Below are 22,723 nucleotides of genomic sequence, written 5' to 3'. Positions count from 1 at the left end.
AATTAAATAAATAAAAACATATGTAAAATCAAGGATTATACTAAAATGAACAATTTTTTCATATATAATAACTAAAATCATAGATAAAAAACAAACAAACCAAAATCACCAACTGAAAATAACCAGAGGACTAAAATTATAAATTTATAATTTAGGTTATTAATTTCGATAAATTTGTTATTTTACTTGTGTTTAATTTTAATTTATTTTTACGTTTCTATCAAACAAAAAATAAAAGTTTACCCTTATTGCCAAAAAGAAGATTCAGTCTTGGAGCACCAATGAACAATTACTTGTTGACAAAGTCTATGAATACATTAGAGGTGTCAACCCTACTGTTAGTTGATGTTCTGTTATATGGAACCCAATAATCTCTCCTAAGATGTCTTTCATTCTATGACTTGCTAAAAGGAACCGCTTACTCTTGACAAAACTGTTTTTCTGAACAAGGGTTCCCTTTGCCCTTTATGTTCAAATGAGCTTGAGTCAAATGCTCATTTGTTCTTTTCTTGCAGTAAATCTCTCCAAGTTTGGGCTCACATTCGTGATTTGCATTGCATTAGGGGCAGATCCACATTAGGTGTTTAAGAAAAATTTCTTTGTCTGGTTATAACAATTACAATTACAATCTATTGTGTCTGACTGGCTAGGAACACGTTGATTTTTGAAGATTATTAATTTTATGTAATAAAGGTTATTAGCAAGATTAAGTTTCTCATGTATAAACAAAGGCACCTATTGCATTTGTAGACCTTCTTCTCATATTAGGGAGACTTTTCATTTATTGTTGTATCATTAGGTTTAATATAATTTACATTTTTCAAAAAAAAAAATTACCCTTATTTGTCACAAAACCATTTACATTTTCCTTTCCCCGTCCTTCCTCTTTCTCTCCATAAACCCCACTGGTTTGACGAAGAACAATTTGATTTGTGGCAGCAAAATCAAAATGGGAACATCAGTGCGAGTAACGCCACTGTGTGGAGTGTACAATGAGAACCCTCTCTCGTATTTGGTCTCCATTGATGGCTTCAACTTCCTCGTCGACTGTGGCTGGAACGACCACTTCGACCCTTCCCACCTTCAACCCCTCGCCAGGTCTCACTTTCTCTCTCTCTTGCATTTTATGACCTACCCTTCTTAAGGGAGCAAAACAAATTGATTTTTTTTTATGTGGGTATCTTTGTTTCAAACCCCTCCCCGTTTGAGGCATTGAAACTAGAGAGAAGAAGAAGAACAATGTTTTTTTTTTTCGTGGGGTGGGGTTATAATTGTGAAAGCCAATGACATTGATGTTCTAGGAATGTTTCTGGTGAACTTTTTTATGTGGGTATCTTTGCTTCATAACAAAATGTGATTTTCAGCTCGAATATTGATTTCTATGAGGTCTTTTCCTTCATTCCCTGTTTGTTATTGAGGCAGTAGAACTAGAAAGAAGAAAATTATAAATTTCTTTTTGTGGAATGAAGCTTGTGTTTTAGCCTTTTAGGAATGTTTTATTTTGTTACCTTTGATTTCATATTGAGGTTGTGTGGTTGGCATGTAGGGTAGCATCAACCATAGATGCTGTTTTGCTTTCACATGCGGATACACTTCACCTTGGTGCCCTTCCATATGCCATGAAGCGGCTTGGACTCTCTTCCCCTCATTTTGGTTGTGCTATCTTTATTGACATTTTAATTTTTAACCACTTTTAGGCAAGGGAGAAGGGATAGTGATTGCACCTCATGTTGCTGGACATCTTCTGGGAGGTACTATTTGGAAAATTACAAAGGATGGTGAGGACGTCATATATGCTGTTGATTTTAATCATAGGAAAGAAAGGTAAATTACCCATGGTTAAATTTTATCTTATATATCTTTAGAGAGAAAAAAGGAAGCTACTTATCAATCAAATTTTTATTAGGCATTTGAATGGAACTGTTCTAGGTTCTTTTGTGCGTCCAGCTGTTCTAATAACTGATGCTTACAATGCTTTGAACAATCAGCCTTACAGACGTCAAAATGACAAAGAATTTGGAGGTAACCATCTTTTTAATCTTGTATTGCAGCACTGTGATATGACTAAGATGGATTTTCGCAGTTTTTGCTTTCTCGAAGAAGAGAAAACTGAAATGTTTTATGTTTAGTACATTCACTGATGAGGCAAGCATATACTTTAATCTTAATCAAGAAATGAAAAAAAAAACTGTTTAGGATTTATGTGCTTTGGTTATTCTGATCATATATTTTGTTTATTATTTAGATATCTTAAAGAAGACTCTAAGGGCAGGTGGCAATGTATTACTACCTGTTGACACAGTTGGACGAGTGTTGGAACTTATTCTGATGTTGGAATTGGTCAGTATAAGACAAATGCTTATACTCACTTTCTCCCTTTTTTCCCTACAGTATATGTGAGTTAATATCAGATTTTGTTTTTTGCAGTATTGGGCAGATGAAAACTTGAACTGCCCAATATATTTTCTTACATATGTTGCATCCAGCACAATTGATTATGTGAAGAGTTTCCTTGAGTGGATGAGTGATACCATAGCAAAGTCTTTTGAAAAAACTCGTGAAAATATATTTCTTTTGAAGTAAGTGGTCTCATCCTTAACTTACAGTTGGAGTAAGATATTCATGTCAATTGTTTATTTATATGTTGGTTTTTGGTTCTCAGAAATGCTATTGACGCCTACTTACTGTTGACATGTTAAACCTATGATTTCTTTGAGTTTCTTGAGATATCTATAGTAAAGGTTTTGTCCAATAAGGAGTGAAAATTGAAAAATGACCTTTCAAAACCTATTTGTTGTCACAGTTTAAGTTATCAAACAAATCAATAATATCTTGTTATGATTATGATTGCTAATGCTATTTTGTGTCTAAAACTAGACTGCTATGCTTGTACCTGTTGGTATGTCACCCTTCTGATTAACAAGACTGAGCTTGACAATGCTCCAGATGGCCCAAAGGTTGATTATTTTGTATGCTTATCTTTCATCAGACCAAATTCCTTACTGACTCTTTCACATGTACCTTTCATAGGTTGTTCTAGCATCCATGGCAAGTTTGGAAGCAGGCTTTTCTCATGATATATTTGTTGAGTGGGCCAATGATGTAAAAAATCTTGTCCTTTTTACCGAAAGAGGCCAGGTATATTCTTTAGAAAAATTTCTTTTTCCTTTATGTCTTTCAGTATTCATGTGAATCACTATAAATTATTGCATGTTTCTCTACGTTTATTCTCCTTAAATGTTGATTTCAGTTGCATTTGCATTTTCAATTTCAATATGAACATTGTTTTAGCTTTTCCTGAGGCATCAAAGATTAAATAAGTGAGGGAAAGGATGTGCTTAAGTTTGCAGTTGCTAGTTACTGCAGTGCTCTATAAAATATTCTCCTTTGCATTTACTGATGACCTACTTTGATACTGGTCCTTGTGAATATAACGTAATGTTGTTCACATGTTGTTTCTAAAGTAATGTGGCATGGGCATTGATTTTTCTGTTGTGAAAATATTAGATAATTCAAACTTTTGGAATTGAGCTTCTTCTGTTGGTTATTGGATAGTGATCGAGTTTAGTTCATAGCTTTACCTATTTGTAAATTGTAATATACCTTGGCTTGCTCTCTCTCTCTCTTGTCTTCGCTAATATAATGCCTGTGACCAAAACATCCCCTTCTTTGTATCCGTTTGGATATATCTTTTCATTGTAGCATTTGAGGTGATACAATCCTGGTTTCCACCCTTACAATCTTCCCACCCAATAATTGTCTTGCCTTTATCTTACTCAATTTTCAACCACACATAAACAGATACAAATGCTGCTAATTTTCCGTCTTTTGTCTTTTGTTATTGTTGTGTTTTTTAAATTCTATCTTAGCAGGCTTTATCTTCTCTTCTATTAGCCTTACAGAATATTGTTTCCAATTTATTTTCATAAAAATATGCTCTATGCTTGTGCTAATAATGTTTGATTTCCTTTTTTTCATTTTTGAGCAATGAGAATGGAGAAAAGATCATTGGTCATGTAATATTTTTTATCTGTGATGTATTTTCTTTAACAGCTTAAATTTGATGTTTTTTATTTTAGAATGTGAGCTTGGGCCTAACTCAAAAACCCCAAAAACTAACTCATGGAGTGAGGGTTGCATCTTAATTATATATTCTATCTTGGCCTTATATCTCTAGCCAATGTGGGACTTGGGTTTTTCTCAATAGTTATCATTTGTTTCAACTGATCCTCATGTGTTTGGATGCGTAGTTTGCCACACTAGCTCGTATGCTTCAAGCTGATCCACCTCCAAAAGCTGTCAAAGTCGTTGTGTCCAAGTGTGTGCCTTTGGTTGGGGAAGAGCTAATCGCCTATGAAGAAGAACAAAATCGAATTAAAAAAGAAGCTTTAAAAGCCAGTCTTATGAAAGAGGAAGAATTGAAAACATCTCATGGGGCTGATAATGATACTAGTGATCCAATGGTCATTGATTCTGGCAATAACCATGTACCACCTGAAGGTACGAGTTGTTGTATAAATTTGGTACTGTTCTGTTAAATGTAAAATGTAATTAGGTAATCAGAATTATCCATTTCAGATTCATGTAATAATTACATTTTCTCCTTAACTGTCTGATTTTGAGTTGTGTTGTGTATATTTGAAAATTTCTATGATTATAGAACTGGACTTTTTGTCTTCAACTGGTTTTGTGTCTTGATAAGTACTGGGCATTCTGAGTTTTAAAATAAAAGACTACCATTTCAACCACATCAAACAACATTGAATTGTCTTTGGAACATTATTCATCTTTTTATGAACTTTCTAATGTGATATTACTATAATATAAATCATGTCATATTTACCTTAAAACATGAACTTTTTTTCCTTCAAGATATGCATATTCACAGACAAATACATACTCCTGATCTGTGAGTTTTAAAATGAAATATATCTCCCAAAACATGTGATTAATAATATATCTTATGTTCAAACGTTGCCAATGTGGGCAGACAATTTTCTTTGACTATTGAGATCATCCTGAAAATTTACTCCATGAGAGCACTTGTCTAGAGTCCGTTGTTGCCTCTCTACAGTCAAGGATGCAACCAAAGCAAAATGAGAGGAGAGAGAGAGGGTGAGTGTAGAGAGAGAAACAGTGGGAGGGGAGAGTGGTAGGATTAGATGGAACGACACCGAGAGAGGAAAAGTGAGGCTGAACGAGGATCCCCGGCGAAGCATTGTCGGAAACAGAGGCGGACTGAAACAGAGATACTTCACGAAGAACTGGAGAGATTAGAAAGACATATCATCTTTCTATTTCACACGATTTCCTGAAGATGTAACTGAGAAGGAATTGTGGTATCACTTCAGAAAGAAGGGAGATGTGCGAGAGATATTCATCTCCAAGCAGCGGAATAAGAACGGAAGAAAGTATGGATTTGCTAGATTCAAAGGAGTGAAAGATGTATACAGCTTAGAAAGGCAACTCGACAACATCATCCTGGGCGGTTTAAAACTGTATGTGAACATCCCGAAGTATGGGAGGGAGAAAGTGAGAAATGTAAAACCAGCAGACAACCCATTGGGAGGAGGCACCCGACCTGAAAGCGACGGAAATCAACGAAGGCATCCATACCAGACATTGAACAGAGGTTCGTATGCCGAGGTAGTGGCTAAGAATGACTGGAACCCAGCTCACAGGAAGCCATACCATACTAACACCCACAGCCGTGAAGGATCCACCTCATCGGTATACTTGGATATACCACAAAACGGGAAGCAGTGGTTCAATGAGGCGTGGGTGGGGCGCCTGAAAAATCTGGCTTACTTTGACAAGGTCGAAGATGATCTCTTGTGGGATTTTGGGTTAGATGTAACACCGAAATACATGGGAGATGACCTGATCTTGCTATTGGGCTTGACGGATGCTAGAGCTGAACAAATGTTACAGGAAGCAATGGAAGAAGGGGAGTCCATGTTTCACTCACTGGAAAAGTGGAGCCCAAGGCTACGCACTGGGTATCGGCTGACTTGGGTCCAGTGCTGGGGTATCCCACTAATGGCATGGGATACAAAGCATATCAAGAAGATCGTGGCGGCAGTCGGAGATATGGTGGAGATCGACGATGATGTTGAAGAACTGCACAGGGTGGATAGGGCACGGGTGCTCATCAAGACACCGTGGAGGCCCGTAATCCGACATACCGTCAACACCCACATTCAAGGGGAGATATATGAAGTGCATGTGGTGGAGGAGTGTGGCGACAGCTCCTATTCCTATCGCGGTAGAGAAAGGGTTGATATGGGGTCATCGAAGGAGATCCAGTCCGTCGACAGTGACGCTGGAACCTGGGTGCCGGAGGAGATGAACGGACCGAAGAGCGACGAGGAGGCACAAACATCGAACGAAGTGCAAATCCGAGAACCGGCGGTATAGACCACCTACAACCCCAGCGCCGGGAAGGAGTGCAGCGACTGCGTCATAATGTCCAGCGGTCTGAAGGGGAGCGCAAACCCAGTGGACAAAGGCCAACCCGCATGGGAACAGGTGCCCACACAAAACAGGGACAGGTCAGGCCATGCAACAGGCCCTGTGGTAGCGCAGACGGCGAGTTAGTCTAAGGTTGTCGCTCGTGAAGACCAAATTAGTGGAAAAGGGGACCTGCACGATGTCAGAACTAACGAGGAAGCAGCTCTGGGTAACTCCTTGCATGAAAATGGAAGGGATGTGAGTCTAAGGCACCACCACGCGCATGAAGTTGAAATAAGGCAACCAAGTGAGTCATGCTCCAGTCACGTGCCTGAAGGGATGTCTGAAAATGACATGGGCCTTACTTTGTGCACCCCCCAGCGAAAATTAGAATATGATAACCCCAGCCCATTCACAAAGCAAGGTGTTAATGCTGTTGATTGGCAAGTGTACTCACGAAGAAAGGGGTATCGAAAGCAAAAGGTACTGGGCTACGAGGAGGGGGCCAGTTCACACGCTGTCTTCACCTTGCACCATTCAAGCCCTAAGGAGCAACATCAGCCATGTAATAACGTCACTGGAAGTGCTCGGGAGATAACTACAGAACCTGCTGAGGACACAAACAATACCAGAAGTATCAGTGGATACAAACCAGAACAAATCTCAGCATCAAGAGACAATGGAGCTATGGGAAGTAGCAAAACATTTGGGGGTAACAGGAGGTCCCGCAAATGATAAAATTATAAATGACTTAAGGGATATGGAGGACAGAGATCAAAAGGAAGCAGTGAAGTTGGGAAACAGGCGCAGTACCCCATGAATATAATCTCATACAATGTAAGGGGGCTAGGGAGGGGGGTTAAATGGCCATCAATCCGAAGGATGGTCAAGAAACAGCAGGTGGATATGATTTGTATTCAAGAGACAAAGAAGGAAAGCATCGAGAAATCTATGTGTCAAGCACTATGGGGAGAACAGGAGGTTAATTGGGAAGCACAACCTGCATCTAATATTGCAGGAGGAATTTTGTGTATTTGGAGTGAGAGGACATTCAAGCTACATCGGACTGTTAGCGGTAGTGGGCTTATACTATTAGTTGGGGAGTGGATTCAGGAGGCCCAGCAAGTCCACATCATCAACATATACTCATCATGTGATATCCAAAGTAAGAGAATCCTGTGGAATAGTGTTAAGCAGCTGAAAAGCGTAAATCCAGGGGGATTATGGTGCATTCTAGGTGATTTTAATAATATTAGAGCCCAATCCGAGAGATTTGGCACTGGCCCAAGGGGTTTGGGGGAAAGTAACATAAGGGAGTTCAATGAATGGATCGATGAGATGGAGGTAGACGAAGTACCTTGGGTGGGGAGAAATTTCACTTGGATTAGACCAAATGGAACCGCGAGAAGCCGGCTGGACAGATTTCTAGTGTCTTCAGATTGGATTGCCAAGTGGCCGGGCAGCACTCAGTTTACCTTAGAGAGGAATTTTTCGGACCATTGCCCAATCCTGCTTAGATCCAAGTGCGTAGACTGGGGCCCTAAACCTTTTAGGGTCCTAGATTGCTGGTTTTCGGACAGTTCTTTCAGATCAACTGTTAAGGAGTGCTGGTCTTCCATCCAGCTGAGTGGCTGGGGTGGATATGTGTTAAAAGAGAAGATGAAACGCCTAAAACAACGGCTGAAAGTGTGGAACAAGGATCAGTTTGGGCACACTCTCAAGAAAGTCAAGAAGATTGAGGCTGACTTGAACAAATTGGAGGAGGAAACTAGTGACAGACAGTTAGATCCTCAAGAAGCATCCAAAAGGAAGCAATTACAAGAAGCTCTATGGGTAGCAGCTCAATCTCATGAATCCATCCTTCGACAGAAGGCGAGATCAAGGTGGATTAGAGAGGGGGACTGCAACTCATGGTATTTTCATCTAATGCTGAATGCAAATCGCAGACATAATTCGTTGCAAGGAATCAGGGTGGATGGAGATTGGATTGAAAATCCGGGACAAGTCAAAGATGCAGTACGACAGTTCTTCTTGCACAGATTCCATGAATCTGAGCAATTCAGACCCCGGCTGAATGGAATTCATTTCCAGTCCATAGATACTTCACAAAATGAGATGTTGGTGGGCTGCTTCCAAGAGGATGAAGTTAAGCAGGCTGTGTGGGACTGTGGAAGTGATAAAAGTCCGGGCCCAGACGGACTAAAATTCAAGTTTATTAAGGAATTTTGGCACCTACTCAAACCAGATGTCCTTCGGTTCTTGGATGAATTCTATGTAAATGGAGTTTTTCCAAGAGGGTGCAACGCATCGTTCCTAACCTTGATTCCGAAGAAGGCTGATCCACAGTTGCTGAATGATTATAGACCTATTTCACTAAAAGGTGTAATGTACAAGATAGTGTCCAAGTTGTTGGCTAAGAGACTGAAGAAGGTGATGTCATTCATTATTGATGAGAGACAATCTGCGTTCATTGCGGGTAGACATATGTTGCACAGTGTAATCATAGCAAATGAGGTGGTTGAAGAGGCTCATAGAAATAAGAAGCCATGCTTGATTTTCAAAGTGGATTATGAGAAGGCCTACGATTCAGTATCATGGAATTTCCTGCTATACATGTTGAGGAGAATGGGATTCTGCTCCAGATGGATACATTGGATTGAGGGGTGCTTAAGATCTGCCTCTGTATCAGTGTTGGTGAATGGTAGTCCCACGGCGGAGTTTATTCCCCAAAGAGGGCTCAGACAGGGAGACCCACTGGCCCCTCTCCTGTATAATATTGTGGCTGAAGGCTTGAATGGCCTGATGCGAGCAGCTATTCAGAAAAACCTGTTTAGAGGCTTCCAGGTGGGTGCTAATAGTGTGGAAATCAGCATTTTACAATATGCTGATGACACAATATTCTTTGGCGAGGCGACAATGGAGAGTGTTAGGGCAATCAAGGTCATTCTAAGGAGCTTTGAACTCGTTGCGAGTCTCAAAATAAATTTTGCAAAGAGTAGTGTTGCTGCAATCCGAATGCTTGACCAGTGGAGCCAACAGGCTGCTTCCTTCTTGAATTGTAGTCTGATGTCTATCCCCTTTGTTTACTTGGGTATCCCAATTGGGGCAAACCTAAGGCGATGCCAGCTATGGGATCCTATTATCAGCAAGTGTGAGAGAAAATTGACAAAGTGGAAGCAAAAACATTTGTCATTTGGGGGGAGGGTCACACTGATACAGTCTATCCTAACATCTATTCCCATCTACTTTTTCTCTTTTTTCAGGGTCCCTAGCAAAGTGGTGGACAAGCTGGTTAGATTACAAAGACGATTCTTATGGGGTGGCGGAGATGATCAAAATAAGATTGCTTGGATCAAGTGGGAAACGGTGTGCCGCTCTAAGGAAGAAGGGGGACTGGGCATCAAAGATATCAGAAACTTCAATCTTGCGCTATTGGGAAAATGGAAATGGAGCTTATTCTACCACAATGGAGATTTATGGGCAAAGGTGCTAGAGTCAAAATATGGAGGTTGGAGGAGCTTGAATGTAGCATCTTCGGACCATACTGATTCCATTTGGTGGCGGGACCTAAAACAGGCCCTCCACCACCAACAGCTTGCAAGTGCTTTTCATAATGGATTATCGTGGAGGGTTGGCTGCGGTGATAAGATAAAATTCTGGGAGGATAATTGGCTTAATGATGACATATCTTTAGTAGCAAAGTATCCAAGACTATATTCTATTTCCAATCAGCAAAACCAGGTCATACAACAACTGGGAGCTCACACGGATTCCGGGTGGGAATGGGACTTTAGGTGGAGGAGATCATTATTTGATAGCGAGGTTACCATTGCTGACAGTTTTTTACATGATATTGAGGGCAAGACAGTTCACCCATGTAGAAAAGATGAATGGGTCTGGAGAGCGGAGCCAAGTGGCATATATTCGGCTCACAGCGCGTATAATCTGCTGCAGGGGGAAATTACAGAGGTCAGCGATGATGGAGTCTTTGCGGAGCTATGGAAATTAAAGATTCCAAAGAAAATTTCAGTATTTGCTTGGAGATTAATTCGTGATAGATTGCCAACAAAGAGAAATTTGAGAAGACGACAGGTTGAGATGAGTGATTGCTTGTGTCCTTTCTGCAGGACCAGTGAGGAAACTGCTGGGCATTTATTTTTCCAGTGCAGTAAAATTATTCATATCTGGTGGGAGTCATTATCTTGGGTTGACACCGCTGTGGCTCTACCAGAAAATCCCAGGTTGCATTTCCTTCAACATCCACTTGGTAGGGCTGCTGGAATAGGGGCTACTAGATGGAGGTGTTGGTGGTTGGCTTTGACTTGGACAATTTGGAAGCAGAGGAACAACCTACTTTTCTCTAATGGCACACTCAATGCTAACAAACTGTTGAACGATGCATTGTTTTTGCTGTGGACTTGGCTCAGAAATCTTGAGCCACACTTTGTAATCCATTTTCATCAATGGTCCTCTAATCTTAGAGAATGCTTTGTATAGGATATATTGTGTATCTGGCTGTCAATTCATGGCCTATGTCTTAGTTTGGTTCCCTTTCAGACTGCCTTTAGTCTGATTGTGGAACCATTCTTTTGACAACCCTTACTTGTAATCTTTGTACCTCTGGTACTTCTATATATATATAATTATCTTTGCTGATAAAAAAAAAATAAAAATGAAAGACTACCATTTCAACCACATTAAACAACATTGAATTGTCTTTGGAACATTATTCATCTTTTTATGAATTTTCTAATGTGACATTACTATTTAATTTTATTTAATATAAATCATGATTTACCTTAAATAAACAGATCAAGAGTATGGATTTATCTGCGAATATGCATATCTTGATTTTTTTTTCATTTTTTATTAGTTCTTACAATTTCGATAAAGTTCCTTCACTATTTGATTTGCACTTGCAGTGACTGGTCCACGAGGCGGAGGTTACCGGGACATATTTGTTGATGGATTTGTTCCCCCTTCAACGAGTGTTGCTCCAATATTTCCCTGTTATGAGAATACATCAGAGTGGGATGATTTTGGTGAGGTCATAAATCCAGATGATTATGTAATTAGGGATGAAGACATGGACCAGTGACCAGACAGCAATGCATGTAAGTTTCTTTTTTGAAACATCTACCTTTCTTTTTTCAAAAAATCTACCTTAGTGTTTATATCATGTTTGTATTCTGAAGTAGAACTTGCAAGTTTCAATGGATGGAATATAATTAATTTACTTATTTGAGAGTATGTTCAGACTTGCCAAACATAAAGTCAATTACATTAATGGATCATAAAGCAGAAGGAAACTTTATAAAGGAAAAGCATATGATACAATAATATTAAGCTCAGTAACTTGTTATGGTTTATTTTGCATTTGGCGTCTATGTTTTTAACTGTTCTTTCATTGACATTTGAATGACATGTAACAGATCCTGCTTCTAACTGAAATATTTTCTCACATGTCATTTAAGAGTTCTGATTTAGAGGAATGGAGAGTTTTGCTGGCATCTATACTTCAACCCTATGTTTTTAATAATAATCCTTGATTATCGTTTTTCCTATTTTCTATCAGGGTGGAAGTGATATAAAGGGAAAACTAGATGAAGGTGCTGCAAGTTTGATACTTGATACAAAGCCATCAAAAGTCGTATCTGATGAAAGGACTGTAAGTAACAGTATTTATTTATTATATTTTAATGTTTCTGCTTCTTATGAATAGTAAATTTATATAATTGTGTTTGGAATTGAGCCGTATTACTGTTGTATTTCAGAAATTGATTAGATGAACCAAGGTTAATCTTTTCTATTTTTCCTTTTCCATTTTTACACTTTGAATGTCGCTAAATTTCATGATTTTCTCAAAGATTTTAAATCTATCTGTTCTTGAGATTTTACAAAAGATGATATTATGTCTGTTTTTCCTGCAGTCATAGTAATCCTGCTACTGAATTGTTCCTCAAACCTATTATTTATTTCTTAGATACTTGTATGTGTCTTTGTTCTAAGTTTGTCTCACAGGCATCTTATGTTTTTTTCCGTATAATAAATCAAGCAAAATATAGATGTAATTGGTTAGAATTGGAACCACTTTGTTATGTGCATTTTGAATTTTATCATGCTCTTCATCATTTGTTACCCCTCTTAATTTGGCTGCAAAACACATCAGATAGGGAGCATTATTGTGGGACATGGAATCTTCTTTTAATTATTGATGTACAGATGCATTTCTTGTGTTTCTAATATATAGTGTTTATCATTCTACTTCTATAAATCTTAAATCTGCCGAATTTACAAATGATAGTGTAAGTTGTTGACATTATTTTTGTCCAGGTGCAAGTCAGGTGTTCATTGGTTTACATGAATTCTGAAGGACGTTCAGATGGAAGATCCATTAAAAATATTCTCTCTCATGTGGCTCCCTTGAAGCTGGTATGGATCTCTTTGGTGCTTTTCAGTTAACTGAAGCACACCATTAAATCTTCTGTAAATTATATTTGGATGTTCATGATTTTTTAAATGAAACAGCTTCAATTAGGTAGTTTATCTTGCCACCTTTAAATACCATGGTATCTTGAGCAAAGCAATACTTTGACCAGGGCTGCAATTCAATTGAGTGGTGCAAGGAGTTAGGACATTAGCTGGTTAGTGTTATGATGGATAGATAAAGGAGCTGGAAAATATATGTAAATTGTGGGCTTACTTGTTGGGTTTTTGTGGGTTGGAAAGCTGAATAAACTCAAGGCTGTTGTAATGTTTGGAAGGGTAGCTATCTAAGGCAATTTCATGGTTTGAGGCTGAGCAGTTTCGAGACAAGCGTGAAGAACAATAAAATTGGTGTTTATTTCCAACGTAGCCCAGGTTCTTTTGATTGCCTTCTAAAAACCTTGAATTCGAGTCTCCCTTTTGGCCATAGGTGAGTCGTCCAACTCCCCTTGTTACACTTAACCTTCAGAACTTCAATCCATAGCTTTGCCCCCCTTAGATGAAATTTACCATTAATATTATTAGTATAAATGTTAAAACTTAAAACCACTTCTTAAAATGCTTTGCGTGTTGGTGGTGTCATTTCGGACTTTCCTGTTTCTTTTTCTTTTATATAAAAACAGGGGTAAAACAGAGAAAACATAGTATATTAGGGGTTCACTTGGCCGTGTTAAACTTCAATCACAATATGGCGGTGTACTGTAGATTAAACAGAAGAGGCATCTCCTTAAGGCATGATTGTATATTATCATCCCTTGATCATGGGAAACTCGCAGCTGTGTGAGAAAATCACATAGCTGCCTTATTGGGGAAACCCAAGTTTCACATCGGCTAGAGATAGTGTCAAGATAGAGTATATAAGTGGGGGACAATCCTCACCCTATGAGCTAGCTTTTAGGTTGAGTTAGACTCAAACCCACATTCTGAGATAGTATCAGAGCCTAGTTTAGATCCATTAATGGATCACCCACCATATTTATCCACGTATTAAGCTCAAAAGTGTTGGACGTGAGAGGGTGTATTGGGAAAAACCCAAGTCCCACATCGGCTAAAGATAGTGTTAAGATAGAGTAGTGAGGGGCAACCTTTGTCCTATGAGTTAGCTTTTGGAGTTGAGTTAGGCTCAAATTCACATTCTAAGATGCCAGAGGTTTGCCACATGACCATCTGAATGCCACAGAAGAAAACCTCACAGACAGCTGCGTGATTTTTGTTGAAGCATCATAACTTTTATGATTGCATTTTGCTAATGCCTTCACATTATTTAGCATTATAACTTTTATGGGCCAGCTGACTCTGATAAATGATACTGGTTTAAGGAACAAACTTATAAGCTATATTACTATTATATCTCATTTGCCTTTTTGTTTCTGTATCATGCATGATGATGAATACATAATGATTTTTCGAAAGGTTTTGGTGCATGGATCAGCTGAAGCTACAGAGCATCTGAAACAGCACTGCCTGAAGCATGTCTGTCCACATGTTTATGCTCCCCAAATTGAAGAGACAATTGATGTTACCTCTGATTTATGTGCTTATAAGGTACAATGATTTCAATTTTCATACATTTCTGAAACAGCTTTGCAAGATGTCAAAATTAATCATGGTATGCTTTTCTGAGTATAGGTTCAACTGTCTGAGAAGCTCATGAGTAATGTACTCTTCAAAAAGGTAAAAAATATGTCTGAATGAACTGTTCCTTTTAATACTTGCATGTTATTTATCATGTTGAATAGCAACAACAACCTAACTTATCCCACTAGGGTGGGGAATTCATAATTTTGAATAATGAATATAAATTCAACTGCAGCTGGGAGATTATGAAATAGCTTGGGTTGATGCTGTAGTAGGGAAGACAGAAAATGATCCGCTTTCGCTGCTCCCTGTTTCTGGAGCAGCTCCTCCGCATAAATCCGTTCTTGTTGGTGATTTGAAATTGGCGGATATCAAACAGTTTCTCTCCAGCATGGGTGTTCAGGTACTTGTTCAGTTATAGTCACCGTTCTTCCTTGCTCTGATTGTCTGTTAGTACATGAAGTTTTTTCCATTTCATTTCCTAAGTAGACATGCTGATCGTTGTACTCCGTAAGGAAACTGATAATGTTGAAGCAGATGAAATTTTTTGAAAATGCTGTTTTTTACATGTGTTCTTTACTTGAAACTTGAGTGGAAAAATTAGTGGAATGCTGAATTTCTACTTTATGAGAATATGTTTCATAATGTAATTAACTTTATAGGTGGAATTTGCTGGTGGGGCTTTGCGTTGTGGTGAATATGTAACTCTTCGGAAAGTTGGGGATGCAAGTCAAAAGGCAAGTGCTTCTTCTGAACATTTGTTAATTTTGCACATGAAATTGATTTTTTAATATAGCAAGACCCACCAGTTTTTGGATCAGCATTCTGATCTATTAAGATGATCTCTTTTTCTAATAGGGTGGTGGTTCTGGTGCTCAGCAAATAGTTATTGAGGGTCCTCTGTGTGAAGATTACTATAAAATTCGTGATTATCTCTATTCACAGTTTTATTTGCTTTAGATTTGGTTGTGCTAGTGCAATGGCAAATCATGAACTTCTTTCCCTCTGCCCTGTTTTCTCTGGACCTGTTTTTCTGATAAGGCAGAGAATGCAAAATTGCTCTGGTAAATACATGGCTTTCAAGACTAAATAGGTCTGAGTAGCAGTGCTCGGGCAGTTGCAAACTGGGTTAATTTGGTAGCCATTTGAACAAGATTCACAGGGTCCCTCACTTTGATGTTTTCGATGAAGAAATCACGTATCATCATTTTTGTGCCTCTGATATACATCAACCACCATAGCTTCTGGTTGATGTGAACTTCAAGTGTGTTTAATCTTCAAGTGTGTTTATTCCTGTGTAGGCTCCAGATTTTGAAAGGGTATTCATGTGTGTGTTGTCCTCTATCTCCACATGCAGTTTCCACACTAAAGTGAAATCAGACTGACATAAAATTAATCTGTTAGGATTATCCTTATTAATCTGGCTAAATATAATTGAACAGAACAATCTAGTTTAATCAAAACTGTTCTATTATTTTTAATGCCTCTACTTTTCTCCTGAACTTTGGTTTATTTGTTCAACGCCATGCTGTGTGACAAGAAAAATATACTTGTACAATGTCTAGTAGCACTATCTCAAAACATTTTTGCTCCTTTGAATTAGTTTGTAGAAATGATTTTCTTACTCTAAATTTAAAGAGCAATCATGATGGCATTCAGCTAACTGCAAATTGTTATGTATGATAATTTTATCTTATTGGAATTTTGTTATCGAATCGGGAAATATTTATGATAATTTTGCTAAATTTTATAATATTTATCTTGAAAGTGAATATTTTTTATGAACTTGTGATTTTTTTATTGGCAAACTATAAAAAAATTTCATGCATACAAATTACACTCTTTTTTAAAAAAGAACGGCAATGCACTGTTAAAGTAGTCCAAATGAGTTGACTTGCTGATCTCAGACTGTTGTCGAAAAAATTTCACGGTTATAAACATTCTGTCCTCAATTTGTTAAAAATTGATGTTAAATTATACATTTTGGCGGCAAAATAATATTCCTTCAACACCATCTCTACTTTTTTAAACGTCATAAACAACACATTATAATGTTGGATGATAGTAATTATAAGAGTGTTGTTAGGTGCACCTAGCACTTGAAGTGAAAAGCCTGTAATACTTTCGGCTTATTTTTTTAAAAAAAACGCAAGACTCTCTCACTCCTGCCTGCGTTTCAGCTTCTTCTTCCTCAAATCATTTTCTTCTCTTCTTCCTCAGACTGTTTTCTTCTTCTTCTTCCTCACCTCAGCCATTTTCGTATTCTTGCTCTCATCGACGTTTTCATTTGTCACCATTGTTGCCATTAAGAGGAGGTTGTCGGGAAGAGGTTCTTCTTCTTCTTCAGTCACCATTATTGTCGTGAAGAGGTTGCGAGGTGCATTGAGGAGGTTTTCGTGAAGAGCAACACCATCGTCCATCGTCGAGGTAAACGTCGTAACCATGTCTTTTAGTTCATTGTTGCCGGAGTTAGGTTGATCCGCAAGCATAGTTTGTTGATCCGTAAGTAAAGACGTTAGGGTACAAATCAAGTTGATCCGTAAGAAGCTTACGAATCAACTTAATCTGTAAGTTTCTTACGGATCAACTTGATTCGTAGTCTTCAATTTTAATTTTTAAAATTGTGAAATATTTGATAAATAGTGAGTTTTTTTGAAATTAGGTTTTAGAGTTAGTTGATTAAGTTTATAATAGTTTGAAATTGGTAACTGTGATGTTGTATATTACATTCTCACCCAAGTAAAACTCTTGCTAGCAAAAGGTGCATCTAACAATTCCATTTTGTCCATGAAATCATTAAAGTGTTCAATTTCATTTTATCTTTGTTGACTTCCTCTTGATCTATCCATCCGTTCTTCCTTTCTATATATCGTGTTAAAGTCCCCCACCACACACCATATACCACCATGATTTAAAGCGGGCACATGTCTCATTCCACTCTTGGATCTCCCCACAAAGTTCCACACAACTTGTCTTTCATAACTGCCATTTTGGTTTCTTGTAAACATACCAAAATTGGCTCCTCCTTGTTTATTAAGCACCAAATAGCCCTCCATTTAACCTTTCTACCTAGGCATGCATCTTCATGGATAATTCTTAGTGCCCTTCTTCTTCCTACCCTCCTTGGTTATCCCTTAAATCCATGTGTATCACCGTTCTGTGAACTCCTACTTACTACCTTTGATCACCGCACCCATTTCTCTTGCTGACTTTAGTATCTTGTTAGCCTCAACAGTTTCATCCTTCTTCAACCACGTACGCGTGCTTTCATTTTCCTAGCTCCCTCTTGCTATGCCTTTCTTCTGAAACTGATATCTAGATTTTGACCCCATCCTCACTCTTATGTTCCTTGTAGAGTAGTACATCAGAGTTTTCCCGCAGTTTCTTTTGTTTGTCATACCTTGCCAATAGTTATAATATACAAAAGCTTCAATGGGTACAACCTCTCTATTATTTTGTTCATCATCCTTTTCAGTTCTCTCCCTCAGGTCCCCCATGCCTTCCTCCCCAGTCTTGAAGTTGGCCTTTCAAGAATACGATGGTTTTTCTTGCCACGATAATTATATCTAGGTTTTGATGGTATACCTTCAAGCTTCTCCATACTCCCATAGACTCCCACTGCACCCAAATGTTGTCCTTTGACACCTCATAATTTGTTTTTGATCCAAAGATTAAAGTTAGGTCACATGCAAGAATTTGTTAGACCTTTCTTTTTCGTAAGGGAAGTAGATAATGAATTGAATGAAGCAGTTATATGAAGCTCGGTTTGAGCCAAAATGTTTGAGGTTAAGTGTTCTTTGTCTAGTATATGTCAGCTTTTAAATGTAAACATTAGACTTTGGTATTGGAAGTAATTTTAACATTAATGCACACAAATCAAGATAATTAAAAAAAATGATGAATGTGATGCAACATCCCAATATTTTACATTCCCATCTTATGAAATCTCATTAACTCTTTAAAGAGGACAAGAATTGAATCACCGTTTAATAGAACTAGGAGCTTGGAAAAAAAGCGTAGTGTGGTCGCTAAAATCAGATGGGATAGCTTTGAAATCAGAAAATGCGTTCCATTTTGTTCCCTTCCCTAACTATTCCCTTCATGAAAGCATGGTCTAAAGTACTCACAAACTAAGGACACCGAAGCGGGATTACAACTCACACAAACCTTGTTGACATTGGGTTTGATAGATTTGTAATTTTCTAAAATTTCTAAAAAATACACATTTAAACTAAACTTTTCAAATACATAAATGAAATACTGACAACTTTTCAAATAAATAATTGACTAAATAACAGCCCTACAGTCAATGAAATCCCGACAACTTGCATGACTTTGAGTCAATGAAATTTGCGTTAGACCAATGAAATTTGAGTGAATGAAATCAGTGATGAAATTTGCAGTAGACATTTGCAGATCATGGTTAGGACCCGAGGACTAGGCCGTGCCTTAGGGCACGATACTGGCAGAGGTGTGGGCAGAGGAGATCGTGATGATTCCGATGATGCTCTGTAGCGTCGATGGCCTACGGCATCCGCACGTAGACAACGAGTACCTGTCACTGCTGCGGACGATGAGCCAGTGGTCCCTGCGATAGTGGCTGATGGAGCTTCGGTTGAGGCTGACGTATATGCGGATGAGCCGATGGCATGAGGTGATGTACAGGACACTAGGGCAGACACTCCTGCAGACACAGGCGCACATGCTGTTGAGGATGAGCCTGAGGGATTTTCGGGTGGTCCGAGGGACCCATCCGTGCCGACCAAGTATGCGGATCACGTTGCAGGCAGCATATGGACGAGAGAGGTATTTATAATATTGAATTTTAGTTAGTTGTTAATTATACTTTATCATTGAAATTTGTTTTCCTTTAAAAGACGATGTTAACGAATTGTGTGTTCCTTTATACTTCAATTCAGGAGCATCCTGAGTTGAAGTTATCCTCTCACGGGAGGAAGGTCCATAGTTTAGGTAGGCCTGTTCCTGCCATTGAGGGGCTAGTTGCTGGGACAGGACTAAGTCCTCTGATCGCGTGTTCGATAGACACTGGCGATCAGGGACTTTTGTCGTCGTTTGTCGAGCGGTGACACTGGGAGACTTCTAGTTTCCATCTCCATGTGGGAGAGGTGACGATCATGCTGGACGACGTCGCGTCTCTTCTGCATCTGCCCGTGGTTGACGACTTGCATGCCTTTCAGCCCGTGCACGTGGATGATGCTGTACAGATGCTGGTGGAGTTATTGATGGTCACTACAGAGGCTGCCAGGGCTGAGACAGCGCAGTGTCATGGACCATATGTACGCTTGCAATGGGTATGTGATATCTATGAGCGGCGATGCCAGGCAGGACATTGGACAACTGCGGCTCACACGTTTCTTCTTCATCTTTTGGGTTGCACTCTTTTCGCTAACAAGAGTGCAACCAATGTTCATGTTGTGTTTTTGGAGGCCCTTCATGACCTCAGTCAAATTGGGAGGTATGCATAGGGAATAGCTGCGCTGGTGCATATGTACGACCACCTGAATGATGCTTCTATCAACACTAGCCGACATCTTGGTGGTTAGATCACGTTGTTGCAAGTAACAAACATGTTTTTGATTCGTTGAGGTTCAAAAATGTTTAACTTGAAATTTTTTAGACTTTCGTTATTAATTTTTATGATTTTCATGTTACCTTTGTAGTGCTGGATATACGAGCACTTTCCCTCAGTCGCGGAGTCCACTGCTGATCCGGAATACGATGAGGATTCACTGCATGCCTGTAGGAGGATTGCAACGAAGAAGATCGTGAAGAGCATACATACATCGACATACAGGGAGCGCCTGGACTGACTCCGAATTTCGGATGTCTGTTGGATCCTATATAGGGAGCATCGACCGGTCTGGGACTTTCATATGATTTCATGCTATTCCGATTTGCTGCACTAGGGGCCAATTACTATGTCCAAAGAGGGTCATGCGGCAATTTGGATACACCCAGACCATTCCTACTCCGCTTGCCGATTCATGGGTGTCGTTTGATGATATACATGACGGGTGGATGCACTATTCGGACCATATGGCTGCAGCAGGTGACAACTGCGTTGTGCCAGGGCAGTGTGCCAGTGACTACATGGACTGGTTCTTCTGCATTTCGCATCCGTTCATGACACCAGGCCAACCATCAGATCCTTGGGCAGATGGTCATGCTACGCAGCCCAGAGTTGCCACTCAGGATCCAGACACAGATATCCATCCGGTCACGGAGTTAGCAGCACCGTCGACATCTGCAAGGTCCGATGTGGCCGAGTCGAGACATGCAGTGGTAAGTGTTACTAATATTTTACGTCATTTACGTCAATTTTTTCATAATAATTTGTCTAATTTGTTTGTTTTGTATTTAACAGGAAACTTGTCATGCGATTGCGGAAAGGTTAGAGAGCCATCTCAACCTAGGGGTGGTCACGCTAGGCACATCGACACATGAGCTGATCGAAAAATGCCTCAGGATTGTCAGGAGTGTCAACAAGACCAGCTAGTATATGTTAGGTCTCGACGCAGGCGGCACACGAATCAGTCGTAGTTTATTTACACATTTTATATTGAAATTCGATGTATATGTTAGGATTGCCTAATCTAGCTTAATGGATGATATTAGAATTGTGATCAACTCGCTGCCTATTAAATAATTTTTTGAAAAGTGTTTTTTTAAATATGTTTTAAAATTTAATTATCGCTATACTAGGTATAATTATAAGCACCTGGTTGATGTTGTCTAGATGATTGATCCAATCATGAATCATAAACTGAATCCAAGGGCTCGACAAAATAAATTAGTAACAAATCAAACTAATGATAGGCTCATCAACTAAAACAGTAAAAATTAAGCTCAACTAGCAGTAATAATTTTCATGTTTATAATTAGTTTTTTTCATCTTAATTAATATTTGTGTGAATTTGTTCATTAAAGATTAATCTTTACTGGAGAGCTTTACTAATCATCTTAAGTAGGATTTCTTCATTCAATCATATTTTTTCATTCAAAATATTTAGATCCAAGATTTTGCTTAAGGAAATCAAACATAATTAGTAATAATTAAAGATCTTAACTCATTGGGAGCAACAAACCTAGTTAGTAGCTATTATTATTGAAAAAACCATAAAATTTTATTTTTAAATCAAATACTTGAAAAAAACATAAGAAATTGAGGAGTGGTGGATGTAAATATAATAAATTAGAGAGGGTAAAATACAAACACTTCTTTCCCAAAATATAGTCTCAACCAATTAGTTGCATCTCATAAAAATTACCTGTAATTCTATTAAGGTTTAATTATATTTTTAGTCCCTCAAATTAAAAAAAAATATTTATTTAGTCTGCAAATAAAATTATATATTTTTATTCTTTCAAATTAAAAAAAATGTTCTTTTTAATTTGTCTCCTCAGATAAAAATCCGTATTTCTTAGTTCCTTAAATTTGGCGTAACATTTATATTTTATTTTAAGAGACTAAAAAAATAAAACCTTCTAATTTGAGAGACTAAAAAATAAAAACTTCTAATTTGGAGCATTATACATTATATTAAATTAATAATTGACTCATATAATTTATTTATTTTCTTGATTTCCATATTTTGCATCAGAGTTAAATATACTTTGTTAAATATTTTTAATTAGTTCAACATTAAATTATTTTTAATTTATGACAAAATATTTTTAATTAAATTTTAATTTTATAGTAGTTTCTTTTAAAAAAATGAACTACTCGAGTTTAAATAATTTGTCTAATTGTAATCTTTACAATTAATTGTTATTTTTCGTTTGTTATAGTTGTTTTTTTATATTTAAAATAAATTTGCAACACCAACAAAAAAATAAAAGTAGTAGAAATAAAATTTAACAGAGAACGACAAGTTGTCTTCCATTTCCAGAAAAACAAAAAAGAACGATTATGCGATACATTAATTCAAACAGTACATTAACTTCAACATAGTCGAACGAAATTAAATTTGCATCAAATACCAGGACTAACTCATGCTAATTTTGCGACAAGGACAACTCGTTTTCCATTTCCATTACAGGTTTATTGAAAACAACTAAAATTTCTATTGGCTCAATCTTTTTCCAGTAGTTAGACTCAATTAACACCTTTATCACGTCATCGTTGGTTTTGAGTTCAATTATTTCGAATTTGACAACTTTTTCTGAATACTCATGGTGGCTTGGTTGT

At 38.1% G+C, this 22,723-nt stretch overlaps 1 pseudogene; it reads left to right on the top strand.

Moving 5' to 3' along the window:
* The first annotated feature begins 853 nt into the window (after positions 1-853).
* On the top strand, positions 854-16,177 carry LOC100819997 (cleavage and polyadenylation specificity factor subunit 2-like; annotated as a pseudogene).
* Positions 16,178-22,723: the final 6,546 nt, after the last annotated feature.

Source organism: Glycine max, chromosome 11, assembly GCF_000004515.6.
Source record: "Glycine max cultivar Williams 82 chromosome 11, Glycine_max_v4.0, whole genome shotgun sequence".
NCBI classification, from domain to species: domain Eukaryota; kingdom Viridiplantae; phylum Streptophyta; class Magnoliopsida; order Fabales; family Fabaceae; genus Glycine; species Glycine max.
This window is presented reverse-complemented; position numbering and strand designations above follow the sequence as displayed.